The 22082-nt window shown below is 43.5% G+C and overlaps 1 protein-coding gene and 1 long non-coding RNA gene across 12 annotated transcripts in view; both read left to right on the top strand.

Moving 5' to 3' along the window:
- The window catches only part of NRXN3 (neurexin 3), a 1505977-nt gene that overhangs the window by 558680 nt on the left and 925215 nt on the right, over positions 1 to 22082 (top strand). The window lies entirely within an intron of this gene.
- On the top strand, positions 7520 to 8493 carry LOC120404783. Its single transcript, XR_005598178.1, has 2 exons — positions 7520 to 7642; positions 8309 to 8493. It is a non-coding gene; the product is annotated as an uncharacterized LOC120404783 (long non-coding RNA).

Genomic DNA, 22082 nt, shown 5'->3' with positions numbered 1-22082 from the left:
ACGAGTCAGCTTCAAAATCATGTTTATACAGAGTGAGTGAATGCAAATAAAGAGAGGAGGAGGGAAAGAGCAGGGGGGGGCAAAGGATACAGGAATTCCTAATCAGAACAAGACTTTGAGTGAAGTCTTGTGCATGTAGCTGGGGGAGGTGTGTGGCCCACCAGAGCTCTGCTCCACCCTATTTGGAGCTGCAGAGAGTATATACAGCCAAAGGCAGGATTTAGTGAAGCCAGGGAAAGACTATTTCTGACCTCCATGAGAGGAAGAGCAGATGTCAGGAGTGGGGTGGGGATTTTGGTGATGCAAGGCTGGTCACTGAGCACAGTGAACATCCAAGGTTTGGGCCAAAGCTCTCTAGGGTTTGGGGTCTCGGGACAGAGCAGTAGTGGAGGATGTACTCTTGGGTAACCTCTGGTCTTTTTGATATCCATTTGCTACAGGGGCAGTTGTAGCACCACGTTCTAGTGCAGCTTCTCTCTCTCTCTCAGCACTCGGTTCCAAACACTTTTGTCTTTATGGGTGGGTATTTTAATTTCTTTTATTTCAAACCACCTAATAGCCCAAGCAAACTCTTCCCCAACCCTCCTGTCATCAGTGCCAGGCCTGCTTGTGGAACTGTTTCTCCTGCGTGACACCAGAGGAGACTGCTAAAACTGAGTCAAGGAACTCCTCAGATTAAAAGGATAGCATATTTCCTCCCATTCCATGTGAAATGACTTTTTACCCCCAACCCCAAATGTCTGTCACAGTCGAAAGAATAAAAGTCCGAAGGGAAGCCCTGTGTGGAATGGGTGGATGGGCTGGAGCAAACATACCAGTGAGTGGAAGAGGAGAGGTGATGCGGGATGGGTGAGGTGGGTGCAGTTGAAAGAGGAGGAGGGTTGGTATGGGATGGACTGGTGCAGACACATGAAAACTTGTTTCATTTGCTGTGTCATTCAGTTTCTAATTTGTTAAGAGTTTGACATCAGTTGTAACACTAGGTGAAAACAATTTTTATATTAGCTGGGCTGACAATGTGCTAGGAATGGAGGCAGAGATCTGTCTTATGGAGAATGAGGCACTTCTCCATTCTGATAGAAGAGCACCTTTCTCAGCCTTCAAACTTTTCTAAAAACAAAACCCTGGCATTAGAGGCGAGCCGGGAATGTGCATTGTATTCAGATTAGCCAAATTCTCTGGCTGCAGTAAAAATGCCACCGGCTCAGAGCAGTGCAACCCATTACTGTTGTCACCCAGAAAGCTCTTTGCATTCCTTTCCTCCCACCTACACCCAGTGAGGGGCATAATGTAGAACAAAGTCCCAAAAACAGAATAATAGAGCCAGCAGGTGACAATGAGGAGGCGGGATTAATCTCTGTGTCCTTTTGGCTTAGACAACACTCTCTGACTTCATTCTCTTGATTGGGCATTTCTTCTCTAATAAATGTACACTAATCAAATGAAAGCCTTCAGGGTTATGTAACACCAATATCAATTTAGGACTGAAATAAGGGGCATTGAGATTTGGATTGTAATCCTTTGGTATCAACTGGTAGGCACTGGCATAAGCGTGCTCAGAGTCCATCATTCCAGGTGGACCCAGAAATCCTGTTCCAGCTCTTCTCCTCCTCCCCGGAGCTGCACCCAAAGTGTTTTCCACATGAACATAGAAATCCAGTTCCAGTTCTTCTCCTTCCCAGAGCTGCACCCAGGGTCCATTCCAGAGGGGCCTGCAGTTCCAGTTCTCATCCCTGGGATTGCACTCAGAGTCTTTTCCTGTTTTGCTTTGCTCATGACTTGGTGATTAGCCCCGGGACAACCAAGGGTTCATTACCTGCATATCTGTGTGCTGCTTGTGAATGGCAGTACACCTGCTGCTGGTTATGCTGATGTTAAACATAGGGCTCCAGCTTCCGCTTTATTATCTTTATTGCAACATTTCCGAAAAGCAGTTTAATGACAACGCACATCTGCCCATTATGTATGCAATAAACTGAAATGCTGTAAAATTACAGGTAATAAGAAGTACAACAAAATCATTTACTGCGTGGAGTAAGTATTGCAGCCCTTGCTCTGTCTCCAGCACAGCTAGAATGAGGGATCTTTTTTCAGTGCTGGTTGACTCAACACACATTTTGAGGTTTGTTTGGGACAAAACTTCAAATGTTTCAATGATTATGCAGACCGTCCAAACCTCTTGGGTTTGCAGATTTGGGCTGAAATCTTCTGAGAACAGGTTTTCTCATCAGATTTCTGTTAGGGTCGGCTTCCAGAGGTGCTGGGGATACCATGAGAACAGTTTCTTTTAGTGCTTTTAATCTCAGCTGAAGCCTGGATGTACAAAGATGCCAGGAAAGTTAAAATAACGGAGAGTGTGTGTGTGATAGAATCACAGATATCAGATACTGAAAAGTCTTAGTTAGGGCCCGTTCGGTCATGCTGCTGCTAATGCAGGGTAGGTCCCTACAAGACATCTTAACTAAACTTCTCCAAATGTGATACAAATGTTCACTTTGAGTGTTGGGAGAAGATTCAGGTCAGTTCTTTTCACCCACACTGGTTTGTCCACCCCTAATAGCTAAGGTTGCATTCATTATTAGTTAAGGGCCCTTGGCTTTTGTAAGGGCAATTGGGTGAAGGGGATTTCATTTGCCTTTCCTGGTTACTCTCATCATTTTTCTTCACCATCTTCTTGAATCTGTGTGTAATACACTAGTAGAACATGTGATTATGTATCCCTCTAGTGGCTGGTCCAAGCAACCAATAACATTTTGCTACTGACAGCAAAGGGAGTCCTTTAGATTAAACCTGTGGTTTTGGTGCATAGGGTCCTGTGTTCTATCCCTGCTGACGACTGTGGTGCCTGTCTGTATGTGGCCATAACTTGTTACTAATATAATGGCTTCCTGTCTTCTACTATAAAGTTCAAGGCTCTCCTCTCTATTGAGGCCTACTTGTATTTCAGACTTGAGATCCCATCCCACTCCTTGAGCTCTGCTCAAGCGCTACTCCTGACTGCTTCCTTTGTCTCCTTTGTCCATTCCCACTCCATGATACCTTCCTTGCTAACATATAAGCATCCCCCAGCTCGTCTGCCTCTCTGATGTGCTGCATCCAGCTCCTGAAAGCACAGTTCAATGTGTGAGTTTTGAAGGGAATGGAAACAAAGCGGGGAAACTGAGGCCAGTGGATTTCCCAGAGCTCCATAATCACACTGAGGTTCCCCCCCCGCCCAAAATGGTATGAGTCTATAGACTGCACAGATCCATGTACCCAGCCAAAGGACACTCAGGTTGTCTGCTGTTTCCAAGACAAGTGAATGCAATTGTTGCCCTGTAACCCCTTTGATGTGTTTCCCTGTGGAACAAATGTGTATTGCTAATTCCCATGGCTGGGCTGATTACATCTTTTTGGGGGAGATCATTTCATTGTCATTAGGATGCTCAACTTTCACAACTAGGTGTCTCATTGATGTGGCTGTTCTCAACAACATCTGCTGAGAAAATCTAAGACTGTATGAAACTCAAATGAATTTCCCTCTATGTTTTATTAGAGAAAGTCTGAGATGGTTATGATTTCTCTCTCTCTCCTCCTGGGTCTCTCATCTCCTTCCCCATCACACACCTTGGTATTTAAAAGTGATATTTTATACAGCTGAATTCCTGTCTTGAGAACCGGATGGGGAAAATCTGTATCTTTATCTCAGCTGGATGCGTTTATCTGCACTACGCAGAAGAAAATAATACCTTCCATGTTCCCCTATCTGTCTCCAAGCCTCTCTCCTGAGGGCTTTGTTTCTGGGCATGGTGCTGCTCAGTGGATAATGTCTAGTCATGATGAAAGTCTTTTCAATCCAAATATCCATCCAGAAGCTGCCTGCCTGTGAGTACATGACTGTCACCAGGCTCCCCTATTGTGGATTCCCAGTATAAGGAACTGGATAATCCCAGACTGCATCAGACCTGTACTACTGTCAACTCCTGACCAGGGAGCATAACAGAGGTGGGGAGACATTACATGGGGTCAGGGGGAGAGAGAGCTGGGATTGGTGCTTGCTGATGTCTTCCGCATTTGTTCTTAGAAGACTCTGCTGCTTTTGACTCAACAGTGCAATACTGTATTTATTTACTTACTGATTTATAAGTGGCAGCCAAGACCTAAGCAACTGGATGCTTCTCATTAATACAAACCCCACAAAATGTAGATCTAAAAAGGCCATATAAAACTCACCATATCCTGCTACTCAAATGGCCTGGAGATCAGTGAAGAATTTAGGTTAGCTGATATGTCTTTGCCCTGAAGCACACTGCACTGGGGCTCTTGTGGGACCTACAGAGCGGATAGGTACCAGTGGTGTGGGCTATATACTGAGAACACACTACTATTGTTCACAGAGACATTAGCACTAGGAACCACAAGAGATGGTGACCCAGTGCTCACAACTCCCATAGTGGGACAACCCTTCCACAACTGGCCCCAAGCCATGTCTGCTTTTATAGATTATAACTAGCTCCTTGATTGGCATTGGAAGTGTGTGTGTACTCATAATGGCTCAGCTCACTTAAGAGCCATTCAGCACTAGCTGAAGAATGACACATTGTGGTAACCGGTCTTTGTGGTTACTTAGACTTGGATCAACTGTGGTGATAAAGGTGACCTGACACAGCTGAAAGTTCCCATGAACAGAAGGGAGCCGGAGTTCTCTGTGTGGGTGGAAGCAGATGAGCAAGCCCGCAGTGTTAGCAGAAAGGATCCAGGGTTCTCTGTATGGAAGCCTGCAGGGATGTGGGATTCAGGGTGGGGCTGGTTAGTCTGAACGTGGAACATCTCTATGTTGTTCTGCCATGTGCCCGAGGGCGCCCTTATGGAGCTTGGCACAAGAGACTTCCCACCCTGTAGGATGTCTGGGGTCTCATCTCACTTAATGGCTGGTCCCTATTCTGGCTGCCGCATGCCCCTTTCCTTCTCTTGCACTGGAGTCAGGCCAGATGCAGTTTTTGCTAAGGCAAGCAGCTGTCCCTGGCATTGATGAAGTGGAATGGTTTGATGGAAAGATGGCTGCGAAAAAGTGGATTCATTTGTCATGAAAAACTATTTCCTCCCAATATTTAAAATAACATCTCCCAGGACAATTGGTTATCTGTGAAATGAGGTCTCTCTGTCTCGGGTTCACCCATTCCAGGCCTTTGAGCTGACAGGCAGACACTGCCCCAACACTCTCATTCTCTGCCACCCTTTTTCTTTTCTATTCATCTCCGGGGAAGAGAAATGATTTGACATTAATGACTCTCCCGTAATTGACTCTCTCTCCCCATATGGTGGCAGGCAGTCACCTCTTAGACATTTTGATTGATGGGTCGAGGCTATTAGCTGATATGGAAAGTGGGTGCAGAAGCACAGCCACTGCCATTTGCTTGGAAAGGCCATGCTTGGTGGTGTATATTGGCTTCCTCAGACCTGCTTGCTTTGGCTTAATTCTCCTCTTGTACAGCGGTAAGCGACAAATCACTTCATGTGCACGTGTGGGGTCCAAAGCCAGCCAACTGGAACCTGAGTAGAAATTTCAAGGTGCTGAGTCCCCCACTCTCAAGTAACCAGAGTCCAATGTGTGCTTCTTCCAAGGGGAGGATGCAGTCCCACCCATCATGTTACAGGATATTTATTTTAATCTTGTTTAGTGGCCTTTTTTCTGCCATCTACATTTTTTCTTACATAACCCAGACAGGGAAGTTGGGCCTGGGAGGGTGGAAGGAGAGGTGCCCACAGGAGGACCTGTACCTTAAGTTGTCTCTTATGTGAACAAGTTTCAGAGCCATTCTTTGCTATAGTGTAACATGTGAATAAGTGAATAAGTGAAACCTGAAAGCCCAGAGAAATCGGTCACGCTAACACAAAGGTCACCCTGATGAAAAGAGAGACAGCACTAGGGAGGATGCCCAAGTAAAGAAGATTGATTATAAAGTGCTGCTAGCTTACAGTGCTTCCTCTCTTTATTATCAAGCTGGTGTTCACTTTCGGAAGCCCTGACCTTTAAGTGCAGGACATCTTGAGGTCAGGCTAGATTGGGCCACTGTGTGTCAAGTATCAGGGTGCAGCCGTGTTAGTCTGTATCCACAAAAACAATAAGGAGTCCGGTGGCATCTTAAAGACTAACAGATTTATTTGGACATAAGCTTTGGTAGGTAAAAAAAACCCACTTCTTCAGATGCATGGAGTGAAAATTGCAGATGCAGGCATTATTATACTGACACATGAAGAAAAGGGAGTTATCTCACAAGTGGAGAACCAGTGTTGGCAGGGCCAATTCGATCAGGGAGAATGTAGTCCACTCCCAATAATTGATGAGGAGGTGTCAATTCCAGGAGAGGCAAAGTTGCTTTTGTTGTGAGCCAGCCACTCCCAGTCCCTATTCATGCCCAAATTAATGGTGTTAAATTTGCAAATGAATTTTAGTTCTGCAGTTTCTCTTTGAAGTCTGTTTCTGAAGTTTTTTTGTTCAAGTATGGCTACTTATAAATCTGTTATAGAGTGTCCAGGAAGATTGAAGTGTTCTCCTACTGGCTTTTGTATATTACCATTCCTGATGTCCGATTTGTGTGCATTTATTCTTTTACATAGAGACTGTCCGGTTTGGCCAATGTACATGGCAGAGGGGCATTGCTGCAGTGAAATTAGAAATCCACTAATCCCAGCACCTTCAGATCCCATTTCAAACAGGTGATGCAAAGAAAAAAATATTAAGATAGTGAATTTGTATGCAGAACCTTTTATTGGATGGTTTTAAATGGAGAATATAGTTCAGCCTTATTGATGCTCCCCAGCTGTGGCTGAAAGGTGTGTTAGAAGTTCTCTGTTTATCCTTTGAGCAGACAGTGCATAGAGTATGGTTCACCTCTGCTGTGCCTTATCTGTAAGTGAGAGGGATCCCACCTCCAGGGAGTACAGAGGAGAACAGTTGTCAGGGCTGACAGTCTGTAGCCTTACTGTTCTGACAGCCAACAAGGGAAACAGTGCCATTTCCGGTGGTGCAGATTTTTGTGAAGTTGACGACTTCTCTCACTGGAACCTGGGCCCAGTATACCCTCAACACCTCTCACATCAGCCAGCGATCCTAGGCATTCAGATGACTTTTGAGTATTGGTGACCTAAACATCAGGGGACAGTATATTCAGAATTTTAAAAGGACGCTTTTGTGGCAACATTTTTTTTAGTGTTGCAAAATATGTGCTCTGCATTCGGCTCTGGCTGGAGTGGAGGAGCAGAACAAAGAAAGGAGGATCTCTGCTTGTTTTCCCCTCACACATCTGCCCTTCACTTCCTTCCTCACTATTGCTCTGGTGACCATAGAGAGGAGGGAAACAAATGACAGAAGACTTGTAAGGCATCCTTCTCCCTGTAATGGGGCATATAGACCCCACACTGCAACAGGCAGTAAGGGGTTAATGAGGAGAGCAGTCACTCCCCCAGCTACGGCCAAATGCCTGGTTAGCAACAGCTGGGATAAAAAGCTGCAACGCAGACAGAGCAGAGTGGCTGTTAGAGAGACTAGGAGCTATCAGAGAGATGTTCCACAGCATCACACAGGGTGAAGCTGACCAGAGAGATCATCTTCCAGACAGAAGGAGCCAGGAAAGGGTGAAGATGCCTGCAAAGGCTGGAGGTAGGAAGTAGCCCAGGGAGGCAGCAGGGATCCTAAACAAACAGTCTTTGATTGTCTACCATAGGGTCCTTGGGCCGGTACCCAGAGGAGAGGGTGGGCTTGGTTCCCCTACAAACCCCTGGAGGGAAGTGAGTAGGACTGCTGAAGCCCCAGATTCAGGCTGGCACCCCTAACATAAGACTATTGGACTTTGTTTCTGTTCCTATTTGTTCCTTCCCTGATGAAGAAGGGAGAGAGGGATAATGGGCCCCAGGGCTAGCAATTAGAGGCCTATAGGGTGACATTCCATACTCCCATTAAAGGGGTGGGGCTCAAATGACCCAGTTGGAGTGCTGGCACTGTAAAAAGTGTCCACATGCTATAGGTTAATTTTTGGAGCTGATTACTAAAAGGGAAACAAAGACAAGGCTGCCATTATCAATCACTTAGCCTCAAGGGGGTGCATTAAAGAGCAAGAGGCCTGAACACACGCCAAGGGGCTAATGCAGGGGTTTGCACAGAGTATTCTAGGTCATCAACTCATGGAACTCCTGTTGCATTGTTGTCACCTGACCCATGATGATAAGCTTTGGCTTGGAACAGTTGTTGGTGCTAAACATATGCTCGCTTCCTAGTGAGAAAGAAATAGGGGGACTAGAAAACATAATTATAAAATATTTTTTCCAGATAAAAACTTGAACACTTTGAAATGAAAAACAGGATATTTCAGCTGGCCTGAAAAGTCCTTGGGACACTGGGAAATCATATGGAACACCAGGACTGTCCCACAGAAATTGGGACATATGGTCTCTTTATCTAGATATAGAATCCTCTGTAACCTTTTCCCAGCCAATAAAACATCCTGCCTCCTGCTCTCTTGTTTTTAGTGTTGTGACTGATCAGCTCTTTAGAGAATAAAGTTTTTTTTCTGGTGCGTTCCAGTTCTTAGGTGCAATTCAATTGGCAGACATCACTGCAGTCTCATTTTCATTAACCATTCCTCTTCAACTGAGTGAGTTGCTCAAGTTTGCTTTGGGCATTCGGATTCTTGCATACCTTCTGCTCTGCTGACTGACCGCAGTCAGAATCGAGTGTGTATCCTTTGCTACCCAGTGTATTTCAGAAGTGTTATTAAGCATAGGAGGCCAAGCACCATACATTTTAGGATCTGTTTGATTGCCACACACTGAGGCACAGCAAAAAGCTAAAACTTTGACATGGAGACACGTCCTCTGACTGTGCTGCAAGGTATTGCATTCAGTCATCTAGGAGACACAGAGAATGCATTAAACCCAACCCAGTAAAGACCTGACATGTTATGGGAATGATGGGTGTGGTGAGGGAGGGAGGGCTCTAGAAAATGTTTGGGAGAAACCCATTTCCAGATTAATTTTAGAAATGCTGTAAATGCCAGCTGTGTTTTTAATAACTGACTTTTTTATTTTTATGTAGAGCAGTATTAGCCCCCTAAGGCATTGGACAGTACAAGGCAGATAAGTACTAATAGTTGATGGTTTGCTATTCATCAGGCTGGTGGTGAAGCTGAGAGAACTATTATAATGCAAGAGATTTAGCATTAATAGCCCTGAGATGGGATGTAGAGACCCTATTCAGACTTTGGCAGGATAAAGGGTTACTTACATCTCTTGCTTGGATCTGAGGAAGGAGCACAGTTACTTGCCCTGCTCAGAAGTCCATTCTCAACCCTCTCATCCAACAGCTTCCTCTTGTTCCCCCTTTTTCCCCCAGTGCCAATTAAATCTCAGATCCCCTTGTGGAGAAGAACAGGTTGTGTCATGGATGGTTCCCTGGGATGTGATGAGGAAGGAGGAGTGGCAGAGCTCTGTCAAATCAATAGTTAATGCCTTTTTCATATGCAATGTTGTTGTAGCCATGTTGGTCACAGGATATTAGAGAGACAAAATGGTGAGGTAATATCTTTTATTGGGCCAACTTCTGTTGGTGAAAGAGACAAGCTTACACAGGTTTTCCAGACCTAAAAAAGAGCTACACAGAGTTAGCATCAGGTCTGGGAAGCCTGCGGAAGATCAAAAGCTTGCCTCTCACCAACAGAAGTTGGTCCAATAAAAGAGATTACCTCATCCACCTTTTCTCTCTGTTATCTTATAGCATGCAACTGTTTCAAGTAAAGTGATCAGGCAAAAGAAAAAGGAGCAGAATGAGGAGACATATGAGGTACTAGAAGAGACTTATTGCTCCCTGTTTTATTGCCTGTTTGTTTTCTTCTTTTAATTTTTTTTGTTTGTTTAAAGCCAAAGGCACTGGGCTCTTAAATCCAAAACAAAAACCCACAGCTAGTCATATCAGGAAAGTAATGGAGCTGGCAGACAGAAGGGGTTGTGTCAAAATAAATAAATAAAGGCAGAGAAGTGCCAGGTGGAATTGGTATTGACTGTACAGAGCGTGCAGTGCTAATGGACCTGCAGAAGAAACAAGAACATTGCAGCCATAAAGCTAAAACCCTGTTGGACTGTGAATACAGATGAGAGTTTAGAAGATGCTGCTGTGGCGGGACAGATTTCATAGTCTCCTGAGCTAACCTGGATATAAAGTCAGAGTGACAGCATGTAGATTAGTAATCAGCTTCTTCATTTGGTAATTTCTCCCTCACCTTGACTTATACAGCTGGTATTTCTCTTTTCCTTTGTCTTTCTCTAGTTGGCAGTGGCTGTTCACTGAGCCCCTCTGTTCAGCCTCTCTCACTGATGTTGAGAGAAACCACAGAGTTCATAACACTGTCAGCTCCTCCCTATTTTTGTGTTGGTCACAATTCATTCCATGGCTATTGCTGCTGGCTCAGAGCCCTGATTGGAAAGTTTGCCAGGAGGAGAGACTTGAAAACAGCTATATCTCCTCTTCCACTGGGGGCCAGCTTTCCCCAGAGAAAATGGTGTTCCATCAGGGAGGGGTACAGCGAATCGGTGTATCCTCACTGTGGTCTTTAGCATCAGAGTTCTGCTGCTCATGTAGTTAAAGCATGGCAGTTTCATAGCCAAGGTTACATAAGGGAATGAGGTGCCCAGCATCACAGCCAACCACCTTTGACTGTCCTAACCCAATGGATGAGGATACCCACCTCCTTTTGTAGCCAGGTGAACTGGAGGTATGAGATTGAGCAAGACTCAAACCCCAGACTTTCAGAATCATAGTAGAGCAGCTTAACCATTCAGCTAACATAACTGTTTACCGGCAGAGTCCTCTGGAAATCCAGCCTCACTCTACAGCTCCCCTCCCCCAGCAGAAATCTGCCTTCACACCAGTGGTGGGGAGTCTCTGGTGGAGCCTAGGAGGATCAGGCAGTGCAGAGCTATAATTAGGCTTGGCAGAATTAGATTTGTATAGCTTCCACAGATAATATCAATGTTTATTTTAAGCATTTTTTTATTTTTATCTAGTTTACATTTTCACATTTTTGTGAAATTGAGGAAGTCAGATTATTATTTAATGACAGATTCAAAAAATGAAAGCTTTATAAACAGTTAAAACAAACTGGGAACATGTCCTATGAAAATTTACAAAGTAAATATCCTTATATCAACAAATCACACCTGTTTTTACTATTCATTTACTAGACCATTGTAACAAGCGTAGTTCCAAAGAGTACATCACTGGATTTTTGATTCTAGTAAGTTCTCAAGCAGCATTTTTCTTATTTTGCCTATCTGCAAATTCTGATTATTATCAATGGGAATGTTTTTGTTGATTTATGTGTGTATGATGAAGTAAATGTTGATAAACATCTACTGATAAAAATGTAATTATTCCAAGTCTAGCTATAATATACCTGTAAAATGCAATTCTGCACCAGTTTGTGTGTAGTCATCTGGTTGCATGTTCTGGTGGTTTTTTTTTTTTGTTGTTGTTGTTTTTTCCCCCTGCTCCAGATCACTTGGTTTTGTCTGTGGGTCACTCCCTGATGGCCACTCCCCAGAGATAAGAGGGATAAGAATGATTCCTGATGCAGTTGTTGTGGTGAGGAAGAAGTTGGATGGGTCCTTATACTAGGCTTATTTGTCTTTTGGGTTAGAGATGAGTGCTCAAGTAGCCATCCTCATGCCATTTATCAGTGCAATTCTGTCTTCTTTCCACATTGGAAATGGGTTGTTCACCTCTCTCTTCCATATGACAGCTAGCCAAGGCATAGTATTCTTCTTCATCCCTAGGGAAGTCAGAGGAGGGGGTTAGCGTGCTTCTCTTTCTCCCTCTCCTGAGAAAATAGGATGGGGAAAGTCTAAGGGATTTTTTTAACCATGTAGGGAAAAGAGAGTGCTTAGTGGTAGCTCAGATGCTAGTGAGTCCTAATGTAGAATAAGGAGAACACTTCTGAGTTCCCTTACTCTACCTGGTCTTGTCCCAACAGGGCAAGCTAAACTGCTGTAATCCAGGTTTAAGAAGATGGAGTGTCCATAAACAAAAGTGCACTGGTTTAATGAAACCTTTGCAACTACTGGGTGTAGACAAGTCCTTAGTATGTTTATCTAATTCAGAATAATAGTTTGTACTTTCTTCCATTGATCTTATTGTACATTCCAGAGATAAGTATGTATCTTTAGTCCTGCCTTACAAATAGGGACACTGAGCACAGAGAGATTTAAGGGACTCCCGGTTGTATGAGTCAGTGACAGAACCAGGAATTCAGGTCACCGGTGGATGAAGGACTGAATTTCCCCTGTTGGAATTTGAATCAGAGTCTAAGGATGCTGGGCATTTCAAATTGGAGGCTTATGTCACCAAGCCCTTTCCTCCAGCTTGCATAAACTGACTGGTGTGTTGCTAAAAATAGCACTTTCAGCTCTTCATATTTCTGGAGACAAGGGGGATATGGTTCCCAGTGTGAAACCTTCTCAAGGCACCTAGAACTAGAGGTGACCTTATTTACCCCTCTGCCTTAGCAAAAGAGAGACTTGGAGTTAAATTGGGTGACAACTTCCTGTCACTCCAGTTTGTTGGTCATCCCAGTCAAACATCTCAGGACTCTGACAGCCTTTACTTTGTCTTGCAGGTAACACTTGGTGCGTCCCAGACCCTGAGTCCCCTTGAAGAGTGTTTCTCTGTGATATCCAGCCCTTATCATTGGGCGCTCACAGAAATTACCAAATCCACTGCCTCCAAAGAGACAGTGTACACACCAGCTTACTTGAGTCAGTTAAGAATCCAGACATGATAGAACAAAGAGACATTAATTAACAAAGATAGAGATACTGAGTAAGGGTAGTAGAAACAGATGTGGTAACAAAACAAAAGTATAATATGTTACCTCCTAGAAACATAATTTTAGGAGGCTTAAATCTTTATGTAAGTTAAGTTTCTCACCTAATGCAACCTTCCAGTGTCGCCAGTCCCCTGGCCAGGATCCAGTTTTCATGGCTACAGAAAACACTGTCCTTTTTGCTCCCTCAGTGGTGGACCCAAAGGGATTCCCATTCTTCCTCCTTACATGTTAAAAGTTTCCTGGATTATATCCTTTTGAAATGTACTCTCAGACAAAGTTCTTCTCCCCCATTGTTGTTCAGTGTGCTGACAGTGTTTTTCTCATTCTCCTGTTAGCTTGCTTTGCCTGTTGACTTAATATGCAAATGAAGCTTGTTTAGTGTTGACTTACACACTGTTTGATTTAAGTTGGAGACCTAGGCAGACAGGTAAATCAACATTCCTTGGTCTGGGAAAAACGTGTTAATCTACACTACCTGGTTATATAGCATAAACATGTTTAGTACAAACATAACTTCATGATAACACCCGTACATACATCTCTCAATCATTATGATGACCAATATGGTAGAAGCATTCATTTGACATCCCACACAACATTCTTTATAGATAAATACAACCGCAATGTGTTGAGTATAGTGAGTTTCTCAGCCCTGCTAGGTGTTGCTGTTACATGCCAGTGAACTCTTTGCCAGTGGGCACTGAGGAGCTCTTAGGCTGATATCTAGATATTAGAGTGATGGGTGCCTGAGAGAGATGTTTCATACTGTGGTGGTAGTAACAGAATTCAACTCTGAGCCTGGGCAGGCCTGTAATGGTTTGAGAGAAGGTTCCCAAATGCCTTCCGGTGATGGTAGGTGCTCGTTAAAAGTGTTGCCTAATAGTTAGTGTGTTGTGCCCTTCTTAATGCGAAGGGGGGTTAGTAGGGGAGCCTGGGCCCTCCCACTCCATCGGGCTCTGGCTCCAGAGCCTATAAGGGTTTGCAAAGGTCCAGCACCAGGAGTGCCTTAAGACTGCCCTCCCTGCGTCCCTTCCTCCCACCCACTCTGTAGTCCAAGTCTTGCAGTCTGTTGTGAACAGGTGATAGAGGAATGTATTAATGGCACCTTCAGTCTGCCTGGGGCGAGCAGTTAGGTTCCTCTTCTCCAGAGGAAGGCTTCTGTAGCGCCCCTTCAACCCCTTCAGTTCTAGGGTGTGGTTTATACACCATATCACACTTCCTCTCAGATGTTCTTTTTCCAACACAGTTTTGGTGACACCCAGACCAGCTCTATAGGCTGTCTGCATAGGGGATGTTGTTGCTACTCTGACAAGCCTGTTAATAAAATTTGGTAGGATTTCTCTAAGGAGCCTATTGTGGCCTAATAACTTATTTGCCAGTCATCACTTATTATGTGTCTGGGAAGACCAGAGACTGTAGATCACTCACAGCAAGTTGTACTGTTCTAAGGTTAAAATGTTGACATGACCAAGTTGGCTGAGGTCTGAAGGGAGCCTGTAGTACCATGTATTATCAAACATCTGGCCTGGTACCCTACATGGGAGAAACATCAGGTGAACATGACACAGGATGTTGCTAAATCATAGGCCTTTCATTCACACACTCATGACAAAGAGGGAAGTATGCACAAGCAACAACCTCACAAGACCTATCACCATTGTAGTGACTCAGACAATGGTTAAGGATGAGGAAAGGTGAGAAAGCAGTGGGACACATGGTGTATCAATGAGGCATTAAATCATTAGGCCATAAGGGTATGGTGGTGGTGGTGGTGGTGGTGATGAACATTTTCAACTTAATTCTCCAAACTGGAAAAACGCTGGATGAGCCCAGAAATAGCACATTAGTCCCTATCTGCAAGCGTAAAGGAGGTGTGCAAGAACATAGTAAGTACTGACCCATCAAGTTAATGAGTCACATGATGGAAAGAATTATTGAGTGCTAGAGACTGGAAAAGTGTTCTTCTTTAACTTTTAATCCTCAGTTTCTTACATCCTGTGTCTCTGTCCTGAGATATCAGCTGTGTGATGAAGTGTCACACTGTACTGTGTATATGTGAACTAAGAGGCCATAAAAAGTGTCCCCAAAGTTTGTATGATCCTCTCCCTGAGTGACCACACTGGTGTGGGAAATCTTTCCTCTCTGTTGGACAGAACTTGAGATACATCATTAAAATTTAAGAAGACAGTGCTTTCTCTGGGTCTGACTTAAGACTGTGGAATTAACTCCCACAGGAACTAAAAGGCCATCACAAAGCTCACCACTTTTCACTTTAATTGCAAGGCACAGTTTTTGTGACCTCACCTTCTCTAAAAATAACATACAGACATATACACGTTGCTATAATTATCTCATACAAAAAATCCAAAACAAAACACTTCACTGCACATGTTCTCCCACTTGGGAGAGGATGAGAGCTCAAACATGACAAATATTAATCACGTTGCTAATGCACTACTATGAGATGCTCAGATACTACAGTCATGAGTGCAATATAAGACTCTATGTAGACTAGAATAGGCCATAGAATCACCTCCTGTGTGACTGGTTCCTGTAAAGGACCTTGCTGAGACCCCATAACTCACAATAATGCTAAGCATGTCTCCTTTTCATCTAGCTTTCCCAGCATGAACTGAATAATCCTCAGTTTGCCCAAGCCTAAAGCGAGTCAGTGGCAGAGCTAGGATTAGAACTCCCTGCTCTCTTATTGATATATTTAGTCTAAGACACTGAACTCAAGGCTGCAACCAGGATTTCCTGTCTTCTAATCCCAGCTGTGCCATTGAGTTGCTGTATGTCCTTCAAGTCCCTTCCCCTCTGTGCGTCAGTTTCCCTATGTGTAAAATGGGGCAAACCATTATCTACCTCAATGAGCTTGTGAGGATTTCTCATTTAATGATTGTTCAATGCTCTGAAACTATGTAAGGACTATTACCACTATCTCAGGAGTTCCTGGCTCCTAGCCTATCCTCAGGCTAACATAGCAATCCTAACATTGCTCCCTTATAGTGACTTCTCAGTACTGGGAATACCAGACAAGATTTAAAAAGCCTGAGAATAGGGGAGATGGGGAAGGAAAGGAAAGGCAAAGAATCAGATGAGTCCAATCTTTGGATTGGGGTGCCTCATATATAGGCTATTTCCCCTGGGGGTGGGTGGGAGCCACCATCTTTGGTTCTGGTGTTTGAATTTGCGAGAGCTTTCTGCAACTACTGGAAGAGGTTGGCAGAGAAAGCAGAGGCATGAGATATTTGCTTGTCAATGCTGATTGACTCTGCTTGCAAACTAGATAGACAAGGTGGGTGAGGTAATATTTTTATTTGGACCAACTTGCAAATGGCAGAGTCACTCTGGGCCTTTGCCTGCCTTTGCCCTGGCATAACCGATGATGGGAGTGGGATGGGAGGGATGGTGCTGATTTGACAATTGGCAGAATCCCTATTACACCTGGTAAATTGCTCCCTGCAGTGAGATTGCATTTGGGACATTGGGAAGGCTAAACTTTCGCAGCACATTGGCAACTGTTTCCCTTATGGGCATGATATTGTGAGATGGACTCTCGCTCAATTCAATAAACCATTCCAGTTCTGGACATGATCAAGTCATCTAGCAGGGCTTGGCACGTTATTTATTTACCCTTTGCTTGGATGTGTCCTCCCACTGTATTTATTTGCCTTGTAGACTGAGAGGCACCACAATGTAACATTTATGATTTAAAAAAAAAAAAGGTTATATCATAATGAACGTGTGTTACCACTGACCTCTGTTGGACGGAATCTGAACTACTCAACTGACTGTCAGAGGTCTTATACTGCTCACAGCTGACAAGAGATTGTTCTTTAGTTCATGTAGTAGAGGACTATGGTTTTTGGAGCAGGAGAAGATCTAAGCTCTATTCTTCCTGCTGCCAAAGTTTAAGTTACTACAGTGTGTAACTTAGGATATAGCTATACTGCAGTCATGGCAGCAGGTGTAGACATACCTGAGCTAGCATTGATTGAGTTTGCTCACTAAAAATAGCAGTGTAGCCAGCATCCTAGGCAGGATTGTACTCAGGTGACTAGCCCGGGCTGCTGCCCCTGCCACCCTGGCTACATTGCTACTTTTAGCAAGCTTGCCCTATCAAAGCTAGCTCATGTATGCCTTCATGTGCTGCGGTGTAGACATAAACTGGTCTTCACTATGGGGAGATCAATGCTGCTGCAATTGATGCAGCAGGGGTCAATTTAGTGGGTCTACTGAAGACCTGCTAAATCGACCACACAGCGCTCTCTGGTTGACCCCAGTACTCCAGCTCCCCAAGAAGATTAAGGTAAGTCAGCCAGAGAGCAACTCCCATCGACTCAGCGCCAAGAAGACTCCAGGGTAAGTTGACCTAAGCTACATTGTCTCCAACTACATTCTTCACGTAGCTAGAGTAGTGTAACTTAGGTCGACTTACCAGTGAAGACCAGCCCTAGTGATGACTATAAAGGCCATCGATTTGGTGCAGTGTAGTTCAGAGATGGAAAAGACTTAACAGGTCGTTTGCCATCTGGTCCAGTTCTAATGTTGGCAACTATATTATGCCTCGAGTTTCAACTGGTCCGATATTTTTCTTTATATCCTGTGCTAACTGCTGCCTAATGTTGCAGTGTGCTGTTGAGCAGATACTGCAAGTTCCACCCCAATCAAATTATGCCATGATTCTTGGTAATGGTGTTTAATATGGTTTTGTTTATTGTCCGCCATTTTGGCTTGTAAAGGACAAGTAGTCCACTATGTTAGACAGCCTTCTTGTTCCCTTAGGAGAGAAAAGGTGGGAAATCTAGTGGCTTGTTGCTAGGCAACGGGAGGGATCATACAGGCTGGAAAAGAGCGGGAAGGGGTTCTTCCTCTGCTCTTACCTTGGAGAGAAGGGAGGAGGTTCTTTCCAGAGCTGTGGCTTGGAAAGAGATCCGATACCAGTTATCTCCCTAGATAACCACTCAATTCTAGTTGTGTGGGAAAAGATTTGGTTTATTGTTGGGATTTATTGTTTTAAGGGAAGCATACCTCCACCCACAGGGTTTCTACCTCAAGTGGCTAGGGCTCAAGTGGGTAATTTGAGTTTTTATCTGCCAAAGAACTGTGTTGCTTGGATCAGCTGATGTACGTAAAATATCCTTAAAGATCATAGTGATTTCCTTTAAAAATGTTATGTCAGCTTTCTTTTGTACTATTTGCCAGTGAATGTGTTTCTAATGTCATCCTTTTGTGGTAATTCCAGTACTATGCCATCTTTACAGCTGTATACGTAGCATTTGTCTTACTAAAGGTTATAGTACTTGAGTCACTCAAGGGAAAAAAAAATCTGCGCTGGTCTCTATAGCATTAAACAGATAAGACCATTCATTGCCTTTTTGAAGCACTGAATTTGTAGTTTTTTGTTTGTTTGTTTTTTTGTCTTTTTGACATGTCAGGGATTCTTTTGTGAGGAGTCTTGATTTTAATTTATTTATCAGCTTGGTAGTGATGCCAGAACTGCATGACACAAAAGACTGTGGCCGTAAACAGTTCTATCAGTTGATCTTTGTCAAGAGAACAAGTATGAATATTGTCCCCCGTCTGTTAAAATATGCAATGGCAAAGTGACATCAGACACTTGCTAACAGGAAGGCTATGGTGATGTTTGTAACTATGGTAAAATAGGGCATTCCTGCTAATGAGCGCCCATGGTTATCTCTAAAAAAAAAAAAAAGACATAAAGGGGCCCTGTCACATAATTTAGCCTCAAAACTGACAAACTGGAGGGAATTTAGAAAAGAGCGATAAAGATGATCAGCAGGCTGGAGGGAGTAATTTATGAAAAAAAGTTAACAGATTAATATGTATTGCTTGTTCAATGATGAACTAATAGGAGCATGATCATTCCTCTCTATTCGACATTGGTGAGGCCTCATCTGGAGTACTGTGTCCAGTTTTGGGCCCCACACTACAAGAAGGATGTGGAAAAATTGGAAAGAGTCCAGCAGAGGGCAACAAAAATGATTAGAGGGCTGGAGCACATGACTTACGAGGAGAGGCTGAGGGAACTGGGATTGTTTAGTCTGCAGAAGAGAAGAATGAGGGGGGATTTGATAGCTGCTTTCAACTACCTGAAAGGGGATTCCAAAGAGGATGGATTTAGACTGTTCTCAGTGACAGATGACAGAACAAGGAGTAATGGTCTCAAGTTGCAGTGGGGGAGGTTTAGGTTGGCTATTAGGAAAAACTTTTTCACTAGGAGGGTGGTTAAGCACTGGAATGGGTTACCTAGGGAGGTGGTGGAATCTCCTTCCTTGGAGTTTTTTAAGGTCAGGCTTGACAAAGCCCTGGCTAGGATGATTTAGTTGGGAATTGGTCCTGCTTTGAGCAGGGGTTTGGACTAGATGACCTTCTGAGATCCCTTCCAACCCTGATATTCTATGATATTCTATGATAAATCAACATCTATTGGAGGGGTATCCACACCAAAGGAACAGATTAATTAATTATTTAGGATTGTTCAAAGGATTCTAACTAGGAGTTATGGGGTTAAATTAGGAACTGAAACTTCTAGGGTGAATATCAGGAAAAACATCCTGACAGATATATTTGGCTATAGCATAGACACCCCAGGGAAGGGATGGAAACTCATCATTTGGAACACTGGAAACTAGACTGGATAAAGCAGCAGAAAATGTCCTGTAGGCTTAATAAAAGAGCTGCTGCATTGTCACTGGATGGTCTATTTAGGTCTTTTCCATCTCTAACATCTATAGATCAGTAACATATGTAACTTTTAATTGTGATAACCTGGAAAATGTCTTCTGGATTCAAAATATCCATTGTATTTGTAAATCCCATTCATTGACTGGGATGTGGGGGGTTTAATTAGTGAGAAAATGAATATACACTTAAAAATAAGCAAGATGCCAAGTCCCAGAATGTACTTTATTCAGTTATCCTGTCAACTGTTTTAGTTTATGAAAATACTTCATAACGAATTAGGAAATGTGGAGTAGTCTGATCTGTAAAGATAATGAAAGCTTAACATGAGAGCTCGCCACAATTCTTGTGCTAAATGAGACGTAGGGAGCAAGACTTCTTATGAATTGTGAGGCAGGCATAATGTTAGTGTATATTACAGTATCATCTAGAGACTCCAACTGAACTCTGGCCCCATTGTGGGCAGCACCGTAAAACACATAGGAAGAGACAGTCCATGCCCCAAAGAGCTTACATTCCAACTGGACAAGACAAAAAGTGAGCAAGGAAATAGAAGCACAGAAAGCTGAAGAACTTGACCAAGGTCACTCAGTAGGTCAGTGGCAGAGCTGGAAACAGAACCCAGGTCTCTTGTCTAGTAGGCTGACTTCAGTGCATGCATGCCACAGTGTTGTCATCCTTCACATCTCCCCCTTAGAATTCACTTTGTGATGCTTACAAAACATTTAACAATGACCAGGCAATTGATTGTGTTCTGACTGCTATCCACTTAGGTAAATTAGCACAACAGAGCTTTGATCCTTGATGTTCCGACAGTACAAATAATGACGTAGGATTGCATCATTACTGGAAGTGTTCTTCATATGAATAGAAATGTTTTAGTTGAGTCACCTCCCTAAATGTTGTGACATTTTATTTTGAGGCATCTTTGATTGTGTTGCTTATCTGTAACTGAAATGTGTCCTTTCTGATCAGAGATCCAAGACTACTGTAGGGTAGGTCCCAAGACATCAGACCTTAAGGGTCACATTGTTCTAGATTGCTTTATCCTCTTCTCTCAGCCCCCACTTGAATATGACATGACTTTAGGGCAGGAGTAGGCAACCTATGGCACGTGTGCCGAAGGCGGCACACGAGCTGATTTTCAGTGGCACTCATACTGCCCAGGTCCTGGCCACCGCTCTGGGGGGCTCTGCATTTTAATTTAATTTTAAATGAAGCTTCTTAAGCATTTTAAAAACCTTATTTACTTTACATATAACAATAGTTTAGTTATATATTATATTTGAGCTAAACACTTTTTTTTTTTTGAAAGCAGAGCAACATCCGTTTTGAACCCCAATGGCTTGTGCAATATCAGACTCCAAATCTTCCCTTGGCCTCTTGACTAGCCATGTTTTCCTGGCAGTGGTCCAGGACTGAATTATAATCAGTTCCTTATTTTTTTTGCCTGCCACCACATAACACTCTCAGAATCTGAGGGTCAAATCCTTTTCTCCCTTAGCCCCTTTGCAGTCAGTGGGAGTTTGACAGGTATGAGATGGTCAGGTTCCAGCTAATCTAATTTAGATATCTTAAATGCACCATCACATTAGCATCTAGTTGCTCAGGATTTGGCCCTGAGATTTTCATTAGGCAGAAATAAAAAAAATCAAAATCCGGCCTGCCAGTCTTGTCTTTGACACCTTGATGTTGTGAGTCCTAGAGAGTGCAGCAGGCAGTGTCATAATGTTTCTCTCTAGTACCTGTGAGTAGAAGCTTCATGCTAGCTGAAGTAAGCTTAAGTGCTAGCTGTATCCTTTTGTGGGGACCATCTCTGTCAGCTAAGCTGTCCCCAAATTCTAACACTGATGTCTTGGAGAGAAAGGAGGTCAGGTGTGGTAACCCTAGCACTTAGGTTCAATTCCCTGCTGTGCCATACACTTCCTGAGTGACCTTGGGAAAGTGACATAGTCTTTGTGTGCCTCAGTTCCACATCTGTAAAATGGGATAATACTTCCCTATCTCTCCAGGGTGTTATAACCTTTAACATGTATTTATCTTTGTGAGGTGCTCAGATACTACTGTGATCGGGCTAGACAAGTACATAGATATGTAGAGTACAGACTCTCTCTAGGCCCAAACCTCTTGTTCATCTTCCACAAGTTTTAGGGAGGCAGGAAAGAACCCAGAAATGAATATACCAGATATAACGTCAGTGACTTTATCTAGGAAAAGGCAAAACCACCATCAGTAACAGGAACTATTAAGAGGTCAAACAGAGCCAGCAATAATACAGTGCACTGAGTCCCCAGTGCTGAAATAACACCATCATCCTTTTTAATTAACAAATCATCCAAACTGTCCAGCCCCTCAGCCCTTTGAATATGGTGTCTCCTTCCCTTGTCCATCTAGCCCCAGTATCTGTCTACGAGACAGGCCAAAATGCAGTGCCCCTGAGGAGTGAACCTAACAGGCAATTTGTTTCAACCTGCCCTATATATATTCATTTTGGTGACCCTAGTTTCTTGTATTATGGGA

This window comes from Mauremys reevesii, linkage group 4 (assembly GCF_016161935.1).
Source record: "Mauremys reevesii isolate NIE-2019 linkage group 4, ASM1616193v1, whole genome shotgun sequence".
Taxonomy (NCBI): Eukaryota; Metazoa; Chordata; order Testudines; family Geoemydidae; genus Mauremys; species Mauremys reevesii.
Note: the sequence above shows the minus strand (reverse complement) of the source record. Positions and strands in the feature narration are given on the sequence as shown.